Genomic DNA, 21,182 nt, shown 5'->3' on the forward strand with positions numbered 1-21,182 from the left:
GCGTTATACACTAATTGAACTATTTTAAATTATATTTTTTACACTGATTCGTTTAGGTCGAATTCATTCAAATAATAGACTTAAAGATATCAAGTGCTTTGAACAAAATTAACATTAAAAATTGCTTTAATTATTTGGTTATTAATGTATGGAAAATAGTACAAATTAAATATACTAAAAGATAAATTAAAAGTTGTACATAAATGAATACCCTTTTTGCGTAGGCGCAAAACTGGGTGGTGCCCTGGGGCCTTACAATTCTAAGGCCTCATACGGAGCTTGGCTGGGTAGATACCTTATAGAAAAGGAAAAATATAGCTCAACTTTCAGAATAACTATTAGCATGTATAGTAGATTTTAGTGGATCGGTAAAAAGCCTGGTTTTTAGCCCCCGTAAACCAATCACACTAAGGAGTCGTCCAAGGTTATTTGAAAATAAAACAAGTATCGCTAAAAGTGGACGATACTGTTCGAAAAAATAAAAAAGATAAACACGAAGTACATTTTTACGCCAAAAGGTATTTTTTCACGTTTTTATAGATTAAATATGATATACTAAATATCAGTGGATAGTTTTCAATGAATTAAAAAACCAAAATTAAAAATTACTAAAATATAAAGCGCAAAAAATTACGTAACAATATCAACCGCATTAGATTGCCATTTTGAAATTTTAAGATCAAGTACAAACGACCTTGCAAGACTCCCTCACACACAAAAGTTACAGAGTTACCACACAAAAGTTACAGAGTTACCACACAAACTTTAATAAAGTTTCTACACGAACTTTAATAAAGTTTCTACACCAAATTTAATATAGTTTCTATACAAATAAATAAAATTACCACCACAACATTCTACTAAAATTGAGTGGTGCAATTTAGTGTAATTAATGTAGAACATTTTTTGTACGGGCTATAGGGATGGCACACAGGGGAAACCGATAAATATGGATAACTTTTCTAGAGGTATATATTTTTTTAATAAATTATAGTGTATGGCTAAGATTCGCCAAAGAGCTAAGCAGGCGACGCCTGTTGTCATTAAAGGGAGTTTGAACTTCCATATTTAACTAAGGATGGATGGTGCTAGTTACGTTAAAAACAAGACGTAGCGTGTGTAAGTAGAAGATTTTTCGATATAGCTTCTACCCAACGACAGATAGCTGTTTTTCAAAATCAAAAAATAGTTTGCATTCCAATTTCAGTTCATCAGATAAAGTAAACAGTGAGTAAAAAGATTTATTTGTTTTAACAAGAATGTAAACTATATACTATACCCTACTCGTCCACCGTATACGCGTTTCTAAGCGCGGGCTTAACCAACATGGTACTGATAAAGGACTATTACATGAAAAGTGGGCAGGGCTAGGTTATCTTCTGCCTGTCACCTAGGGATGAACCGATATATCGGCCTATTTTTCTCATATCGGTATCGGCCAATATCGGCTTAAACGAAGCGGATATTGGCCGATACCAGTATTTGAGAAATATTTGCAGGAAAAACATTTAAAAATAATAAAATACGATCTCAAAACAGCGGAACACGTTAGCCTACCACCAGGGTATTTGTTTGGAAGGAAAGTAAATTTAAAGGGTTACAGGCGGAAGAAAACCTAGGCCTTTAATATACTCGTAAGAACCTTTCTGTAGAAATTGTGTAAAAAATTAACCCAAAGTGACTCAGAAAACATGAATAGTTTTCTTACAAGGTTTTTCTACCGAAACCTTTTTTAAGGGTACGTAAAAACATATTCATCTATCTCGAGTAATTCGTTTTGAAAAGCAGTTCACAATAGGCCGTATCTGATCAGCGTGCTCGTCATTGCGATAGAGGCTCGTACGATATAATGGGGAGAAAATTAAATAACTGCGCTTTTATTTCTGGTGGCGCTCTTTCGACGTGAGCCGGCCGCCGTGAATAATTGAAGTCCCCAATCGCGTAAAAACGGACATATTTCAGAGGCACAAACCTTCGCGGTCCGCCTCGCGAGTGGGCCCTTTTTTCGCCGAGGTTGGCCAGGTAGCGGAGGTGGCTGACATGCCGCATACAAATGCCTCTTTCATTAGCGGTATTGTCATGGTTCGTAATTTTCTCTCCGCTGTACTTAATGTTTAATACTATTACGCCTGATGAAGGTAGACAGACCATTCGGAGCCTATCTCCCCCCCCCCCCCCCTGTTATAAATACGGACACCGCGAGAGGGGGCTGAAAGACTCGGAGATATCTATTTACATATTGCGCACTCGCCGCCAAAATATCCTAACTCCGATATTACCGCTTTTTCAAAATACGAAAATGTTATTAAATTTAAAGATGATGATAATATTAACGGAATAAGTGGATAATATAAACATAACTATGACACTTAATATTTACTATTCACCCAATGTAAATTTTTTAATGATAGTCTGTTTCGCCAATGACAACGTAAACCATTACGTACCGACGGACCGACAACTCTCCGCGAACTGCTCGTAGTATTTGGAGGAAGCTTTGAAAATCACCGACAGTCCGCCTGCCGCCTTTTCAAAAGTGTAAATAACGCTTACTTTTGGAAAATTATGATGAATTATTGAATTGGAAGATAAAAATAACTATTATAAACACTGGCTCCATTTCAGAAGTTGGGTTTTTTTCTCGCCATTAAACTAACCAATTATTTTGCCAACGGAAAGAGTAGGAAGGGACAAGTTTCCTGTTCGCAGCCTCCCTATTTATCATTAACCGAATTCTTTCTGTGCCATACTTATGTTTATTTTCCACTTATGTTAACGGTAATAGTTAGTGTAGGGAGCTGTTGGCTCGCGTGGCATTAAGGGCTTGCCACCACCCTCCTACGAATTGTAACCAGGCCACCTGAACTAATGGCATTAAAGCTTAGGTCTAAGGTGGTGCCTAGCTGATTATGGTTTTTATTATTAATTAAATAGTGTGGTATTTGATGGTGGTCTTACCTACTTGGCAAAGAATTACTCATAGTAATTAAGATAAATGCTAAATAGTGAAGAACCAACTTACACCACTTCAAACTGCGATAATCGAAACCAAGACGATAATGTTTCGTAAAGGAATTGATATTATTTTTTATCGAGAGGCTAAGAACTAAATACACGTATGAGTTTTGACTACTCGCGAAGATATACTGATTGACATTAAAATAACAACGTTATTTCTAGTGTCCATTCGAAGTGACTAGTCTACAGTTTTTATCAGTTTAGAAATAAGTGAAGTTACCATATTTCTGCACTGTGGATATATATCTATCTCTCTCTTCGGCCGACTCTAGGTCCGCCGCGAGGAAGGCCTATGAGTCCAAACATGTAAACGAAACGTGAATTACGGTAGCCGCCCTTCTAACCCCGCAGTTGTCCTCCTGGACCGTTACTCGGATGTTCCGTAGGTGTCATGGGTGACGGTAAAGTTTGCTGTATTGGTGAGTGGGCGAGAGTTATAAGTGGCCCTAGTGGCGCGCTCTAATCTAAAATACAAATTGTAAAGGAGTCGCGCGATGGGTGATGGGGTGGTTATCTATCGAGGTTGTGTTGTGGCCGCTGTATATAATTGTGTGTATGCGCGTTAGAAAACGATTTTGCTTTGGCTTACGAGGCCACTGGGATTGCACTTCGCCATCCCTCCCTTGATTAAATCATCAGTAATTATCGCTGGTGCCGTATTATCAACGCTTGATTATTTTTCGTGAGTTAAAACTAGTCTAAAGTTAGCCCTGCGCCATTTCACTGCTAAGTTCTCTACTGGTCTTAGACCCAATTGTTTTAAATTGTAAAATTATTTTGTGATGTAAGATTGACTACTAACTATTAGTTGAATTTTATTATCTGAATTTTTTCAGCGTTTTTTAGGTGTGATCTTGACGAGATAACTAACGTTAGATTTAGAGGTCGGTAACGGTTAATCATTATCCATGATTAAATTGGTTTTTTTTTGGGAAAAAAATGTAAACAAAGAAATTTACCGGTTAATATTTCGGAAAATGATTAAAAAATATGTATTATTCGTAAAATTTGAGCTTTTTATCGAAAAAAACGTCGTTTTTCCGATTATTTTTACAAATTTATCAAAAAATTAATCAGATAATACAGAAATATAAATTACTTGATCAAAACGTTTTACGAATAATTTTGAGAGCTTTATCTATTGAATAAAAATTAACCATCTAGTTAGATTTCTCCAAAAATATAGAAATATTATAAAAACACATCAATTAGTGTACCTCTTATATGGCAGTGTCGGTACTTGGTGGAATTCCGTGTCACAACATTTTGAAAAACGTAAATAAAATATGTATCTGAAAATAGGCACGTCTGAGCTATAATGATTGGTTTAAAATGGCTGATTTCAAATAACCAATCATTTTTTAAATTTAGCAATAAGTTACTTCTTCATTTTAGGTTAGAAGAAACCACCTATGAACTGTGCAAAGGATGATAAAATACGCGAATAAGTAGATTAGTCCATAATTAAAAGGGATAAAATAGCTAAACCCTAAACAAATTTGAACTTATTTAAAAACTTACAAATAACTCGTGCCAATAGGTCTTCTTCATTTGACTAACGTGCGCTGTTAAACATATTTCACCACTTTATTCATAACATTGTATTTATTTATTTATTCAAAACGTACTACCTTGATCCAATAATTGCATCGTAGATTCAACTTAATTCTAGTCATGTTCTTCGAAAAATTTTCAAAAAGCTTTTTAAGTCACATTTCGGTTTAAAACTTTCGAAATACATAAAAAAAAATTGAGTAAACGATGAAACACGAAAATCATGGGAAAGAGAAAATATTTGAACAAAGCAATACAATCGATTTTAGCTATTTTGTAGTAAAGCAGATTACACGATGGCAGTCACAAAGTAGTTTTTTAGACAATATTATAAATAATATGCTTTGGCTGATAAAAAAAACACGAGGATTTAATTTTTTTCCCCCACCAGAATATTCGATTTTCAAAAATTTAAATCGAGTAAAATTTTGAAATAATATTAATCAAGAAGAATAGACATAGTTGTTTTAGCTTAATCTTAATTTCTTAAATAAAACGTAAAGCTAATTAAATGCGTAGCACTAATTAAACGGTGCCAAAATTGGTCTTGGAATTATTATATAAAGTACGCATTCTATACTCAAATGACCGTATATCCTTTTAATATTTTCAATTTGAATTAATTTTTACGAATTTCAATTCAAGTGGCTTCATACCGCGGGGCAGATATTTTTAAAAATTAATGCGGATACGGTGCGGATAGATATTCCTTTTTGGTTTCAATTTCGTTTTCCGTTATGATTCTTAACCTTTCATTTGAGAGTAAATTAATTTATGATGAAAGCGTCGTCGCCCCGTCTATGACACTCGCAACTTCTCTCCTTCCTTCGCACCCGCTCGGGAGGCTAGCGCCCTGGAAGGCGGGGACTCTGGCGTTCCGCGGTTGAAGGCGAACGTCGGTGGGGGCCCTCATTCTTTGCCTCTCATTCATTATTCAAAGCTAGCTGACTGCTCTTTTAATTGGAGTTTTGCTTTGCTCTCCCGCGTGGTCCGAGTCATGGTCCTTCCCTTAACTGTCTCTCTCTCTCTTTCTGCCGCGCTATGACACAACAGGGGAAATCTGGTTTCCGAAATACCCCGCGCCTAAATCCAGAATAGCAAATGATTTAATTTTTAAATGTTACCTTTCTTTTGTAAAGTATAATATTAATAATAACATTGTATAATGGTTCCACTCCCAATATTAATGGTTTTATACCTATTTTTTTTAGTGTTTTATTATTCGTAAAAGAATCAGGTTAATCCACGACTTTTGATAAAATTCCGCGTCTATTGGCGTAAATATTTTTAACTTTAAGTTTGTCGCTGAAGAATAATTACGATTACCTCCTTTATATAATATATTTCGTTTTAATCTCGTGAATTGATATTAGTAAATGCGGTATAATGCTAACTCGTCCCTGAACACTGAAGTTCAGCGTGTGGAATACTTCTACAGGCGTTTGGCCTATTTTTATAGACATTGTAAAGAATATCATATTAATCACACTATCCGTTTTAGCAGATAAATTACGTATTAATGGTAATTCCAAATCCCTGGTAGTACGCTCATCCCTGCACAGCGAAGCTCAGCGTGTGGAACACTTTTACAGGCGTTTGGCCTATTTTTATAGACATTGTAAAGATTATCATATTTATGGACACTGTGTTCGTTTTAGCGTGAAAATTAGCTCGCTACGTCAAAATCAATTTTGACTATTTTGACTCGAATGTATTTCGCCTAATTTATCCGGGCAGATGTTCTTTTGAGGACGGAGTATCGAATTGCGTTTTAACAAAGGGGGTTTGCAATCACAATAAAGGTCCCTAGTTTTGACGCTAGCCCCATTATATATTTATTGGGGGGTAATTCGGCGTAATTTGTAATCCTCGAATGATTTGACTGAAGACCCATTATATTTGGGCTACCCGGGGGAAGAGGCGGTAGGGGGAACTAACCTGAAACCCCCCTCCGGTAATCACTTTAATGTTCCACGTCTGGAAGTCAATATGTCGCCCTTATAAATATCTCAATAACGAGATCTAGCGTATATCATTTATAGGTTATAGCGAGTTGGTTGCAATGTATCTCAAGGGTAATAACGTATATTTTTCGTAAGTCATAACGAGCGAGTAAGAGTATCGCCAAAAGTCTATAATTATGTTCCATAAGTGTGTCAGTTTGACGAAACAATTATTGATAGCTGTGTAAGTAATGATGTAGAATTGACGTCATATCCAAAAAGATAAGCGCCTCTATCGAGAAAATACGACACTTAAAACCAAAGTCTAACGCGTTCTCAATCATAAGTAACATAATAACACTAACGACGTAAGTATGACACTTTCTGTTGTTTTAATGTTAATTTCCTGACCGAACCTTTTTTCGACACTGAAATTTTCGCCAAGCCCCGACTTGGACTTGCCCTCGAATTAAGTAGAAGTATATTTCGCCTTAGGCACTAGGGGGTTCTGCGCTGAGAACTAAACCTAGATTTCGCAATGGTTCCTAAAATCAGTTCGGTGATAATTTTTCCTACTTGACATGCGTATTATTATTATGTTACTCATGCTGAAATTCAAAGATCGCGTTGAAGATAGGGAACTGACACACTTACGTGAAATATAATATTTAACTTATGGTATTACTTTGGCTCAAATTTTTTTTGTTAATTTCAAACAAACTGGAGACGATTTCTTAAAATTGCAATCGTACAGCAGCAAGCTTTGCAATTAATACCACACCTTCAGATTCTTGGTCTATTTTATCAAAGCTGAGCTAATACCATTTTTGGACTTGGACAGCTTACGTTATAACGTATAATTTTAATAAGATATACCCTGGCTGCCAGAAAGCATAACGCGTATAATTTATAACCTCGTAGTTGATACGCAGTGCTTCTAATAAGTTAAAATTGAACAATACAGGGTGTTACGAATAATATGTCAGAAAATTCAGGGGCGTGTTTTATGTGTCCAAATGAGTAGAAAATGTCTAATTTAATAATCAAAAACATTTGGGAAGAATATCGGATGGAACAGTAGCAATACTTTGAAATAGCTTGTATTCATCTGAATTATCAATCATGAACTTTGGTCACTTGTTATTAATTTTCTCGCTTCACCGATAAAACAACTGATTTTATACAAACAATTTGGTTCAGTTTTTAGCCTGTGTACCGGTTTTTGGGGTAGTTTTTTGGCAGCCCATATCTCTGAAACGAAGCGCTTTAGGACCCATAATCATTTCATATTTTTTACTCATTGGGACCCATAGAACACGCCCCAGAATTTTTGACATGCTTATTGGAAACACCCTGCAGCCTGAGATTTAAAACATTTACACCCTGAGATTTCAAACTAATGCAGGGTTGCTACAAAATTTTGTGATTCAAATTCCCTGACCACTTTAAAAGATTTTCCCTGACTTTTTAAAGCCAAAATTATTATTTTATATTTTACTTTTATCAGAAGCTAAAAAAATTAAATTGACTTATATTTCAGTAAAAAGGTTATGGCAATGTTGAAAAAAATAGCCAAACTTTCAAGGAAATAAATGAGAACCATAGAATTTGTCATAGATCTGGGGTAAAATTACCTTAAAAAAATGTCCAAATACCCTGACTTTTCCCTGAATTATTACAAATTCTTAAAATTCCCTGACCTTTCCCTGATTTTTTAGGCTTATTTTTAAATTCTCTGACTTTTCCCTGGCGTGTGGCAGCCCTGTAATGTGGCCCGAGATTGAAGCTGAGTTTCTACGGTGGAAAATGTATGTTCGGTGCATTTTATGGGTTACGGATTAGCTTGGATTGTAACTCAACTGGAACGGGATGGCAGCGTATACGTATAGATGGTCCGTAATAGCGGCGAGGAGTCGGGTTTCCTCTTTCAACTCCGATGGGATGTCCGCTCTTTGGGATCTCGGGCGGAGGGTGCGCGATTGTCCCTGTTTACCCGCTCAGAAAAACGGAATGGGCTCGGGTTTTCGCTGATGGAGTCGACTCTTCGCTTTATAATATTAACTTTGGCTCGTTTCCGTCTGTCTGTTCCGCGAGGGGCTCATTTTCCCACTTAATCATGGCCGCGAGGACTGGATGGTGTAATGGACGCGGCAATATCGCGACGCGATGATCGGAAACTTGGCGACATGTCAACTCCGTTCGACCCCCCAATTAGTGACGCTTCCGAGACCATATGCCACTCTTCTTTCTCTCTCTCCTCTGCGGGCCGAATCTCGAAACGGGATCGCGGATTAGAGAGGTCCCGTTGTTCCTTCTTCGCCGCGGAATCGAATCATTGGATTTACGAGATAATCGTAGAATGACGTTTGTCACCAATTTGATCGGGGTTTCGCCTTTTACAGAGAGTTTATTACCTTAAGGTGTCTCGAATTAGGTAATGGTTTACTCTTAGGGACGGATTGATAGTGATAATTAGCGTGTTGTGAAAAAATTAAGTTCCTGTAAGAAGAGTTTTACATTTGCATTAAGGAAAAACTGAATGAGTTATATAGTCTCTGTACGCAGAGTTCTACACTCTTAAAAAAAGGGTGTATTTTCAAACCTTTAAGAGTTTTTTCTTGTCCCATATTTAGCACCTTAACAGGTTTATAAAGGATGTTATTCTACACCTTAAAAAGCAGTTTTCCTGCTAGGGTGTTTATTTACACTGTTTGGGGTGCTTATGTCCTCCGTTTTGGTTCCTTTGTTAACAGTTTGTGGTATAAAACTATTCCCTTCAGGGTTATTATCTTCTCCCTCTAGGGTACAAGATCACTCCTTTAAGGGTACCAAACGACTCCCTTCAGGGTGTTACACTACCCCCTTCAGGGTTCTGCAATACTCCCTTAAGGGTTCTATAATACTTCCTTTAAAGTTTTTAACTACTCCCTTGAAGGTTCTAAACTACTGCCGTAAGGGTGCTACAATACTCCCTTTAAAGTGTTAAAATACTCCTTTTAGGGTACTAAACTACTGCCTTAAGGGAGCTACACCCTTACGAGCTGTTAAATCACTCAATTTACGGGGTAATATAACACCCTTTATACACCTTTACAAGTTTTTAATTTGGGACAATAAAAATCCCTTTAGGGCGTTTAAATTAACATTAAAGAGTGTTTTTTTACAGATATTACACCCTTAATATACCATTAAAACACCCTTTTTTTTAAGAGTGTATATTGCCCTTAAGGGAAAACTGAATTAGTTGTTATATTGTAATTAAGTCTCTGTAAGAAGAGTTCTACATTGGTATTAAGGGAAAACTGAATTAGTTGGTATATTGTAATTAAGTCTCTGTAAGAAGAGTTCTACATTGACCTAAGGAAAAACTTAATTAGTTGGTATATATTGTAATTAAGTCTCTGTAAGCAGAGTTCTACATTGCCCTTAAGGGAAAACTGAATTAGTTGTTATATTGTAATTAAGTCTCTGTAAGAAGAGTTCTACATTGGTATTAAGGGAAAACTGAATTAGTTGGTATATTGTAATTAAGTCTCTGTAAGAAGAGTTTTACATTTGCATTAATTAAAAACTGACTTAGTTGGTATATTGTAATTAAGTCTCTGTAGGAAGAGTTCTACATTTGCATTAAGGAAAAACTGAATTAGTTGGTATATTGTAATTAAGTCTCTGTAAGAAGAGTTTTACATTTGCATTAATTAAAAACTGAATTAGTTGGTATATTGTAATTAAGTCTCTGTAAGAAGAGTTCTACTTTGGCCTTTAGGAAGAATTGATTTATAAAAATATAGTTATTATAATATGAGGATCTTGGTAAGTGGATTTATAATACCATTATTATAGAATCATTTGCATACTACTACCTTAAGTTGCACCTATATTTGGACATATCACAAACAGCAAACAGTCTTATGTTAAAAAGCTCTCAGAAAATAGTTTTTCCTTTGAAATATTTTTACAGTCGCTCCAAACTTGTTTTAATGGCCAGTTTTCAGCCGTTTTTATTGGTCATTCAAAGCTAGTTTAACTGGGTTTAAGATCACAGTGCCACTTTGGACCATATCGTTGTATTGAGATTCGTAGGAATAACTCTGTTATAGCCATTGAATCCGTGAAACATCCAAAAAAAAGTAACTGACCATTCTGGGTTAGAGGTCCCCCAGGATGCTTATATCTCTGAGCTTCCGAAATGGGTGAGCGCGGACATACCTGTTCGTCCATTGAGTCGAGGATGGCCTTATAAAAAGAGTTAAGGCGAAGGTAGAGGCTCCCGCTTAGATAGTTAGTATTAATCAAGATAAAAGCTGCGAGAGACCAAGCGCGTTTTATACCACTCCCCCCCCTCTGTCCCTGTCCCCCAATCAGCAAATGCTGCCAACTGGACCGTTGGGAAGATGTCCCGTAGCCGTCGTCGTTTTATCCACTGACCAATGGCCGGAGTCTTTTCCGAGCGTCCCCCTGGGGGCATATACTGGCGGAAACTATATCCCGATGGACGACAATATCGGGCTTAACGAGATACATTAATTACCGAAGGCACATCGCCGTCCGCCGACTGACCAGCCAGCGCCGCTATTACGCCCCGCAAGAAACTCAACTCTCTTTCGCGTTGACCCTAGCTGCAGTCCGAAACGCTTGACCCGTTTCCAATAGGCGCTTCTTTTATGGCCTTTCGCCTACGCTCCTCTCCAGAGTTGCGTTCGCGCTAGCCGAGCATTTTCTATTGGTTTTCAAAAACATTTTTTTAAACAATCAGTGACGTTGACAATCCTGGCCGTTTTCTTTACTGATCTCGAACCAAATTGTTAATAATATCTCTAAACGGTGAATACGTATTAACTACGAAACCTTTCTAGAAAAGCTTTTCGAACATTTTAAAATAAATAACACGTGAAACGGTTGGTCCCGTTTCGCCGCTTTTCATTTCGCAGTCTCATCAATCCGCCGCCAAAAATTTGTTCGATTCACCGCTTTTCATTTCGCCGCCTTTCCATTTGGTCGCCTTCCAAAAATCCGTAAACGGGACTCAACTTACGTTGAACTGGTTGAGTAGATAATTTAGATATATCATGGATAGAATATCTAGATGCAACAAGCCATCTTATCAAACACTGCGAATAATTAATTGTAAAATGTAAATTATTTTTTTTTAATAAAAACTTTTATTTCTAAATTGAATCTTTAATTCACATTGAAAGGCGGCGAATTGCACCAGCGGCGAATTGAAACTATCTGGGCGACTTAATGAAAAACGGCGAAACGGGACCACTTGGCGGCTTAATGAAAAACGGCGAAACGGGACCACTTGGCGGCTTAATGAAAAACGGCGAAACGGGACCACTTGGCGGCTTAATGAAAAACGGCGAAACGGGACCACTTGGCGGCTTAATGAAAAACGACGAAACGGGACCACTTGGCGGCTTAATGAAAAACGGCGAAACGGGACCACTTGGCGGCTTAATGAAAAACGGCGAAACGGGACCACTTGGCGGCTTAATGAAAAACGGCGAAACGGGACCACTTGGCGGCTTAATGAAAAACGGCGAAACGGGACCACTTGGCGGCTTAATGAAAAACGGCGAAACGGGACCACTTGGCGGCTTAATGAAAAACGGCGAAACGGGACCACTTGGCGGCTTAATGAAAAACGGCGAAACGGGACCACTTGGCGGCTTAATGAAAAACGGCGAAACGGGACCACTTGGCGGCTTAATGAAAAACGGCGAAACGGGACCACTTGGCGGCTTAATGAAAAACGGCGAAACGGGACCACTTGGCGGCTTAATGAAAAACGGCGAAACGGGACCACTTGGCGGCTTAATGAAAAACGGCGAAACGGGACCACTTGGCGGCTTAATGAAAAACGGCGAAACGGGACCACTTGGCGGCTTAATGAAAAACGGCGAAACGGGACCACTTGGCGGCTTAATGAAAAACGGCGAAACGGGACCACTTGGCGGCTTAATGAAAAACGGCGAAACGGGACCACTTGGCGGCTTAATGAAAAACGGCGAAACGGGACCACTTGGCGGCGAAATGAAAAACGGCGAAATGGGACCACTTGGTGGCGAAATGAAAAACGGCGAAATGGGACCACTTGGCGGCGAAATAAAAAGCGGCGAAACGGGACTACTTGGCGGCTTAATGAAAAACGGCGAAACGGGACCATTTGGCGGCGAAATGAAAAACGGTGAAACGGGACCACTTGGCGGCTTAATGAAAAACGGCGAAACGGGACCACTTGGCGGCGAAATGAAAAGCGGCGAAACGGGACAACTTGGCGGCGAAATGAAAAACGGCGAAACGGGACAACTTGGCGGCGAAATGAAAAACGGCGAAACGGGACCAGACCCGTGAAACCCATGTATAAGCATCCGATTTTCCATTCAACTTCGAATATCTCAACAGCAGCTGGTCTTAAGTCGATTCCATGCGAACGCGGCTTCCTTTATCTGTAGCGAGAACGCGGGATATTCTCTGTATTTGGGGTCAGAATCTATAGTCCTTGGGTGGCGAGCTTATGTACCGAAACACTTTCGGAGGGTTTATTCTAGAGAACGCTAGCTCGTAACGTAATTCTTGGGTGACTCTTTTAAAGAGCTAATCGCATCAACTCGGACCTCGCCGTTGCTTCCCACCCTCCCCCCTCCTCGGTCAGCGTACCGGTCAAGAACTTGAGTGATCGATAAACGCCGTGTCAGCGCCGGAAGGGTCGCTCTCCTCTCGCTTGACCAGGAGGCCAGCTATTTGTAGTGACCAATCAACGAGCCTATTTCTTCCCCGTCGCAACGAAAGCCTCTTGGGTTCGTTTACGTTAGATACACGCGCCCAAAACATCCGAGTTACTCTTGTTTGTCCCCGACTCTCTCTCTCTCTCTCTCTCTCTCTCTCTCTCGCGTGGTCCCAAATCCCTCTTCCTCCGTTGTTGACAGTTTGCGTAACAGTCCCCATTTCTTCCCGTTAAACTAATTACCTAACCATTATTGGTTAATTGAGTCAACTTCCGTCGATTTTCTGGTAGTTACGACATGTCTGCGTCCAACAATACATTCCCCCGGGTTATTCTGAAGTTTATCACCGGAAAATGACGACTATACCGTCGAATCTAAATATCGTAATTCGCTTTAATTTAACGTAGGTTTTCCTAAATACCTTTAAAATACCTTGTTTGCGCGAGTACAACTCCGTTCAAATTTATAATTTAAATTTCCGAAACGGGTTGAGATAAATTATCCCTTAAACGAACCGAATCAGACCAGATATAATAATATAATAATTTATCATTTTATATTTGCGTCATTGCTTGTCTCCAATGAATTTATATGAATAATAAATTTGGTTATCTGGTAACACGCGACTACCTTTAAGGTGACACTGACAAGGAGACTACCCGAGGTGTTTATCTCCGATTTGGTTCAAACTCGGGTGGTAAGTATACCTTCATGTAACTTGAAAATCCCTAAAAGGGTGGAAAAGAATGGACTTTCGTTTTGCCATGGCAACCAAAAATGTTTTTCACAATTTAAAAACTGATTATTTGTATTTACCAAATGTATGTATATTTACTCATATTTACCAAAAATGACGTATATTGGTCCAAATGTACCAGATTTAGCCATGATCTGAATTTTGTATCTATTTGATGAACCTTTTTTTATTTTTTTGAAAAATATTGTTAGGGAGAGAAAATCAGTTTTTAAGTTGTGAAAAACATTTTTGATTGCCATGGCAAAATGAAAGCCCATTCTTGTCCACCCTTTTAGGAATTTTACAGTTACATGAAGGTCTACTTACCACGCGAGTTTGAACCAAATTGGAGATAACCACCTCGCAGGGCCGGATTTAAGGCGGGGCAACCGGGGCAAAAGCCCGGGGCCTCCACAAGAAAGGGGCCCCCACAAAAGAGACTTCTAGATAAATTTTCTAGGCAGTGTTTATTCAATTTTCTAACATATACCGAATGATATACACAATTATATTTAAAACAAATTCTGTCAACAAACATTTCCCCATGATTAAAGAAGAACATACATAAATAATAAATCATAAATATAAATGCATCTGTATTAGTATAATCCAAGATTCCAAATACAAATTTTACTTTCATGAGTCCGGCGTCTATTAACGTACTAAAAACCTTAGATAGAAGTTCGTCTGACTCCGTTGTAAGTTATTTTTTGTATTTTTTATTACTTAATTGATTTTAAATGACATTGATAATAATTAAAACTGATAATTGATAAATATTCCTGAATTGACGCTTTATTATCGAAAGTGAAACTGAAACTTTATCGTTTCCCTCAAACGTTCTTTATTTTTTATGATGTAGTAGGGTGCACGACCACACAAGACGACAAAACATTTGGTTTAGGTAATACTAATATACCGTTATAAAGAATCCGTTTTAAATCTTACTGATTATACGTTTCTACCGTTCTACGTAAGCTATGATGGGAAAATATAATTTTAAAACATTTATAGTAGTGAAATCCTTAATGTATATTACTTCACATTTGGCCGTTAACTTTCCAGAAGTTTGTGCCGCTTACGTTTTATTCTGAACATTGACAGTACGAATGCAACCTTTGAGATATCGTTTTTAAAATTAAAACAAAATAAAAACTATCTGAGAAGGTTCTCAGATAGTTTTTATTTTGTTTTAAAGGAGGGACTTACCAAATTACCAATTTTGAGAATTGAAAATTCCTCATTAGTCAAGGGGTTTCCATTTTCAGTTGCATGTTTTCTTAACCTTTTTTTATAGTGCTAGTGGAATCATGGGTGATCGTCACAAAACTCCTCGAGTATTTGCAAGTGGTTCCCAGAAGAGGAACGTGTAAAGAAAACCGAAGGAACTTTAGCCTTGGGTATTAGCTGATTATTATGATTATTATGATTATGAGCTAAAACACACAAATTGACCAATTACTTTATTACGTCAACCAAACAAGACGTTCCGCAAGATCCTGCAAATGCAATAGGTGATTCAACAATAGATGCAGATTTGGTGGATAGTATTTTAGATAATGATATTCCAGCTGATGCCTCAGGCGACACCACAGAATCTTTCAAAACTTACAATCAGAATCAAGAGCAAGCAGAATTTTGTGGTGTCAAAATTCAAAAATGACATTGGTCTTTGGCCTGAGGGTATTACAGAAGAAATTATTAAATATTGGGCGCATAAAGGTTCCACAGAACTTCAAAATTGTGATGACGTATCTTTGCAGAATTCAGTTCTACAAAATCCTTTTAACTTTGTTCGTAATCGGAAATGTTCAAAGAATATGTTCACACGCCGCAACCAAAATCAAGAGACCGTCAACCGATTTTGGCTTTGTTTCTCTCCAACTGGAGAGCGTTCAATTTCCAAAATGAAACTTATAAAAAATAGGCTACGAACTACGACGAAACAAAACCGCTTATCAAAGTTATCTCTACTTAGCATTGAAAGTGATATACTCCGAGAGCTGGATTTCACCGAAATCATTAATGATTTTTCGTCGAAAAAAGTGCGCAAGGTTCCATTTGTAATTTGTTAAAATTATAATTTGATTGGTTCTGCTATAAATTATTTAAACACTTAAATTTTTTAACTTGGTTGAAAGATAATTAGGGGGCCTCCACTCCTATGTTGCCCCAGGGCCTCCACACCTTTAAATCCGGCCCTGCCACCTCGGGTAGTCTCCTTCTTCTATACACTATATTTCAAAGTAGAATCTATAATATTTCAGATTTCATAAAATAAAACATTAAAAAAATTCCGCGTCACGAGCTTTTAGCTTTTTAGTACTTTATTGGCACGCGCGTTCTTGGTCGACTTTTGCGCGTGTTCTCTATCTTCAAAAGCTATGGCTAGTGACGTGAAAAAATATTTACACCTATAGCTGGCGTAATCAATACGGTAATTTTGTTATCTACCTTTCCACTATATAACCAGAGAGTGTAAAGATTATGAGAGGCGTCTCTTCCTATTCTCGTAACGTTAAAATTTCGTACAAGATTTTGAGAGCGCGCGCCCATAGGAGAGGTTACGTTACTATCCGACACACGATGTCGCTACTGGAAAATTTTTAAATTTTGTAAACATCCGGAAAGTTTTTCATCAGTCATGGCTGTTAAACATAGTTGAATTATGCTAATTTAAAATTAATAAAATTCAATTCCCATGAAAAATAAAGAAACGTAAGTACAAGAAAGCGGACTAATTATAATATTTTGATACTAAAAGAATTATTTGTTTGATTAACCAAGGAAATTCATTGGAAATTTTATGAAATGGCCGAGGCTTAACGAGAACAGAGTGGTATAAATTAAAAAATACAAGGAAACATTGAAGTTGGTAAAATGAGATTAATGTTGTATTTTTAACAGTTTCCTATCTAATCTTTTTTGGGTTTTCATGTATTCATGGTTGAGATCTTGTTTTTTAAGGGAACTATGTATGCAGAATTCTATGAAAAAAGATATCATGTTTTGGTATGCAGTTGCACATGGAGAATCTTCATAAGCTTTAAAATATTTATTGTCAATTCTTTGAATGATTAATCTCTCCAAACGTCCTTTAATATTTGTCATGTGCGATAAAAGCTTAAAACTGGTGTCAAATACTTCATTTGTCTCCGTTACAAATTTGAAGAAACTACCAGTTGGTACGATGAGGCTGCTGAGCAGCTGATAGAAGAATTCTTTGCTGTTTTGAAAGCTTTAAAGTAAAAGAGCAGATTTGTTGGGTCAACAATTGGATTGTCATTTTTGAGTTGACTTATGCAAGAAGAGCATTGAAGGTTTGAGTAGCAGCGGTGAATTAGATATCCTGAAATGTAACTAAGAACATTTTGTTTTAGCAGGTTTGGACTTCCAATAAAATTACAAAATTCTAAGTCTTCATCGGAACATTGCCCCTGGCTTTGCGAGACTACAAGATTTTCAAAATTAGAATCCGGTGGTTTCAAGAGATTATTCACAGAGGCAGCCCTGTATGCACCTCGAAATTGTTGTGGATTGGGATGATCACGGTTGCCTCCTTTCTGTCTTATAGATCCAAGAAAATTATCTACAAAATCTTGGCTAATCCTGTCCGTTAATAAAAACTTAAAACCAAAATTATCCTTTAGATCTTCCCAGAGGAGTAGCAAGGCTTGAATTGAAATTACCATTTTCTGAAATTTCCAATGGTGTAGAGTCATTAAGACTGAAAATTGTTGGCACAGCGGATGGTGTGAGCCTATTTTTAGTTCTAATATTCATGAAACTGGCATCAATGAAATGATTCGCGCAAATTCTATGGTTAACGTGTAAATATTCCGTAGTTTTATTTGTAAGCCCATCATTTACATTTTTCAGTCACAAAATAGAACTAAAATTTATAATAAGTTAATATGCCAATAAGCCTATCTAATGAAAATGCGAATTTACCAGTCTTTTTCCTATGGAAACTTATAAAAAGATAAACAAGGATTTCTTGTTTTCGATATTTCACAATTTAAAACGGAACAATATACCCCAGACACACTAAATTATTTAAAAACCTTGTAAAACTAGCATTAAAAATCTGGAAAGTTTTTGCGTCTCTTTTAAACCTAACATCGAAACGCACGCGCTGTGAGAACGGCGCCACTGGTGGCGCCATCGCTCTTACGGTAGTAGTGGACATTTTTGGGAAAAAAAAAGTTAGTACGCTTTTTTTAAAGAGAGACGCCTCTCATAATCTTTACACTCTCTGATATAACCTTAAAGGCCTAAGTTTTCTTCTGTCTGTTACCATTTAAATTTATTTTCCTTCCAAACAAATACCCTGATGGTAGGCCAATGTGTTCTGCTGTTGGCCTACCCCCAGGGTATTTGCTTGGAAGGAAAGTAAATTTAGAGGGTGAATGACAGAAGAAAACCTAGGTCTTTAAGATACTATAGATGTATAATATGAGGTAAATAATTAATATACAAGGTGTTTCAAAAGTTTATGCAAAAATTTGAAGGAGTTGTAGGGGGTGAGTTGAGAAGAATGTCTGATTTTTCACCAATTTCCTATGATGAGTTAAAAGAGCGCCAGAGAGCTTCAAAGTGTGGCGTACTAGCCCCAGGACGTAGGCTGCAACAAATGCAAAACCAAGCAACAGGGACTTTAAATCCTTTTAAGTTTACATTTTACGCTGCAGGTTACCTCGATTTGTTTACGAAGTCCTTTTTCACCTATCACACAAACCCAGCAACCCTTAATGTTCGCATTTCCCTGCTGCTTGGGTTGGCGCTTGTTGCAGCCTACTTCCAGGTGCTAGTAGGCCACACTTGGAAGCTCTCTGGCGCTCTTTTAACTCATCGTAGGAAAATGGGGAAAAACAGGCATACTTCTCAACTCATCCCCTACAATTCCTTAAAATTTCGCATAACCTTTTGAAACACCCTGTATAAAGATTTGATTTGATATAATTTATTGACGCCTTATGATAATTACAATAGTGTGGTAACATAAGCTAATACATCTTCCCCGATCCACATAAGCTATAAGCTTGAACGTGGTAGGGGATATAGAATTTATTTAACGGCAATCGATACATTTTCCAAACAAAATAAGACATTACATTTATACATTAATACAGTTTCATAATAGTCCTAACAACTTGTACAATATTTATTATTTTTCTTTTTATTTATTTTTTTTTAAATCTAAGAATTTGAACAGTTGGTCATAACCATGCACTATAAGCCAATTAGATATTATTTTCTTAAATATATCCGCGATAATTCCAGATACCGAGTAATCTTTAACGAATTTAGAAAACAGTCGAATAAACATAACATCGGTATACCCTGATTGTACTCTGTTCTTGGGAACAATAAGTAAGTATTAACAATTTCCTAATACCCTTTATAACACTCTTAGTAAAGTTGTTTAAACTGACGCGTTTCTGATTCGCGGTGAAGAAGGGGAGCATAATGGGAGAATCACGAAGGCAGAAGGCATCTTGGCCTTCGTCTGTCTCAGAGGGGGCGCCTCGGTCGCTAATCATTTCCATCCAGCGCCGTCAAGTCCCGTAGTTGCCTCCCGCGACTCTGACTTTTCCTTTGCGCGCGCCTAGTAGGCCTTCGTCCAATCAGGAAGCGAGGCCTGTCGAGGAGAGACACCCCTCTCTCCGGCTCTCCTCCGCTTCTCTCCTGTCAGCGCTCTTTGTCTCTGGCCTCACGCGCCGGCCGCGGCTATCCAAAGACTATAAAAACCTTCCTCCCGAATGTCGTCCGTTTCAAATTTCGGCGCCGTAAACGCGAAATCGGTCGTCCCGAGCTGGGCTACTTATAATTATATTTATAATATCGGTTAACGAAAAGATATAAAAAAACCCCCAAATTTACGGCATTGGACTCAAAAATCGAGGATCGTATTAATATTCCCTGAGAAAAGTAAACTAACGGGACTCGGTGGGAGCGTGCGGGGACTTTGCCCCGTTGCTGGCATCGCTCCGCTCCCCCGGGGGACTACCAAATACTCGGCGCGCGGACGTTTTGGGAAGAGGTTCCGAAGGGTCCCCGAGCAACGACACGCGCCCGTGACAATAACCTGTGGGTCCCCTTCGAAAAGCCTGGACATTCGTTGTACCGCTCTCTCTCTCTCTCTCAAACGACAGACGGTTACCGGGACACTCAGTCAGTCACTCCCGCGGCTCTGCCACCCCCTCTCTACGTTACGTATCTGTCGTCTGCTATTTCGCCGGAATTAAAAGAGACTTAGTCTTACTTCGGTGGCTGGAAACGAGTTTATTCCGAAATCTGTCCGGATGATGATCGGCCCCAGTAGGTCTTCGCCCAAGACGTCGACCTTGTCCAGGATCGCCAGTGAGGACAGCGAAGAGAGCCCTCCTCCCGCCCCCGATGTCACAGCAGTAAGTTCAGCTCGTGTTTTATGGAAATAGATTTTATAGAACCATTTGAAATAAGCTTCATTTATTATTTTTTTTTGGATGGATATTTTAATTTATTTTATAAGTACAATTTAGTAAGGATGATAAAATACACGAATAAGTAGATTAGTCCATAATGAATAGGGATAAAAATGCTACACCCTAAACAAATTAGAAGAAATTTAAAAACTTACAAATTGCTTGTACTAATAGTTCTTCGAGCAAACATAAAGACGCGAAACTCGGACCAAATAGATCTTCCAGTGAGCTTTCTTCTGCCTGTTTTCCTTTAAGTTTTCTTCCCGCCGCGCAAATATCCTGGTGGTAGGCCAACGTGTTCTGCGGTTGGCCTACCACCAGGCAATTTGCGCAGCCGGAAGAAAACGTAAAGGAAAACAGGCAGACTCTCTCACTCGAAGATCTATTTGGTCCGAGATTCGCGTCTTTTAGTTTGCTCGAAGACCTATTAGTATACGAGCTATTTGTAAATTTTTTAATTTCTTCAAATTTTATTAGGGTGTATAGCTTTTTTATCCTTTTTCAATATGAACTAATCTACTTATTCTCTAATTTTATCATCCTTTGCAATGCAGTCCATAGGTAAGACACACCGGAATTATGCGCAATAATAGGGGGGTTAAGAAGTTATAAATTAAGATATAATTAAACTAAAAGTTAAAACCATATTGGCAATAAGCTTAATTTATTATTGTTTCTGTTTCACCATGCTTTTATTTATTTATTTAGTTTACAGTATATTAAGACACACCGG

At 38.0% G+C, this 21,182-nt stretch overlaps 1 protein-coding gene across 1 annotated transcript in view; it reads left to right on the top strand.

Moving 5' to 3' along the window:
* The first annotated feature begins 20,295 nt into the window (after positions 1-20,295).
* Positions 20,296-21,182, top strand: part of fuss (SKI family transcriptional corepressor fussel) — a 49,200-nt gene continuing 48,313 nt past the window's right edge. The window contains exon 1 of the mRNA XM_090162270.1: positions 20,296-20,392. The gene's annotated coding sequence lies outside the window, so the exon portion shown is untranslated. The remainder of the gene's footprint in view (positions 20,393-21,182) is intronic.

This window comes from Leiobunum rupestre, chromosome 11 (genome assembly GCF_980474605.1).
Source record: "Leiobunum rupestre chromosome 11, qqLeiRupe1.1.hap1, whole genome shotgun sequence".
Lineage (NCBI taxonomy): Eukaryota > Metazoa > Arthropoda > Arachnida > Opiliones > Sclerosomatidae > Leiobunum > Leiobunum rupestre.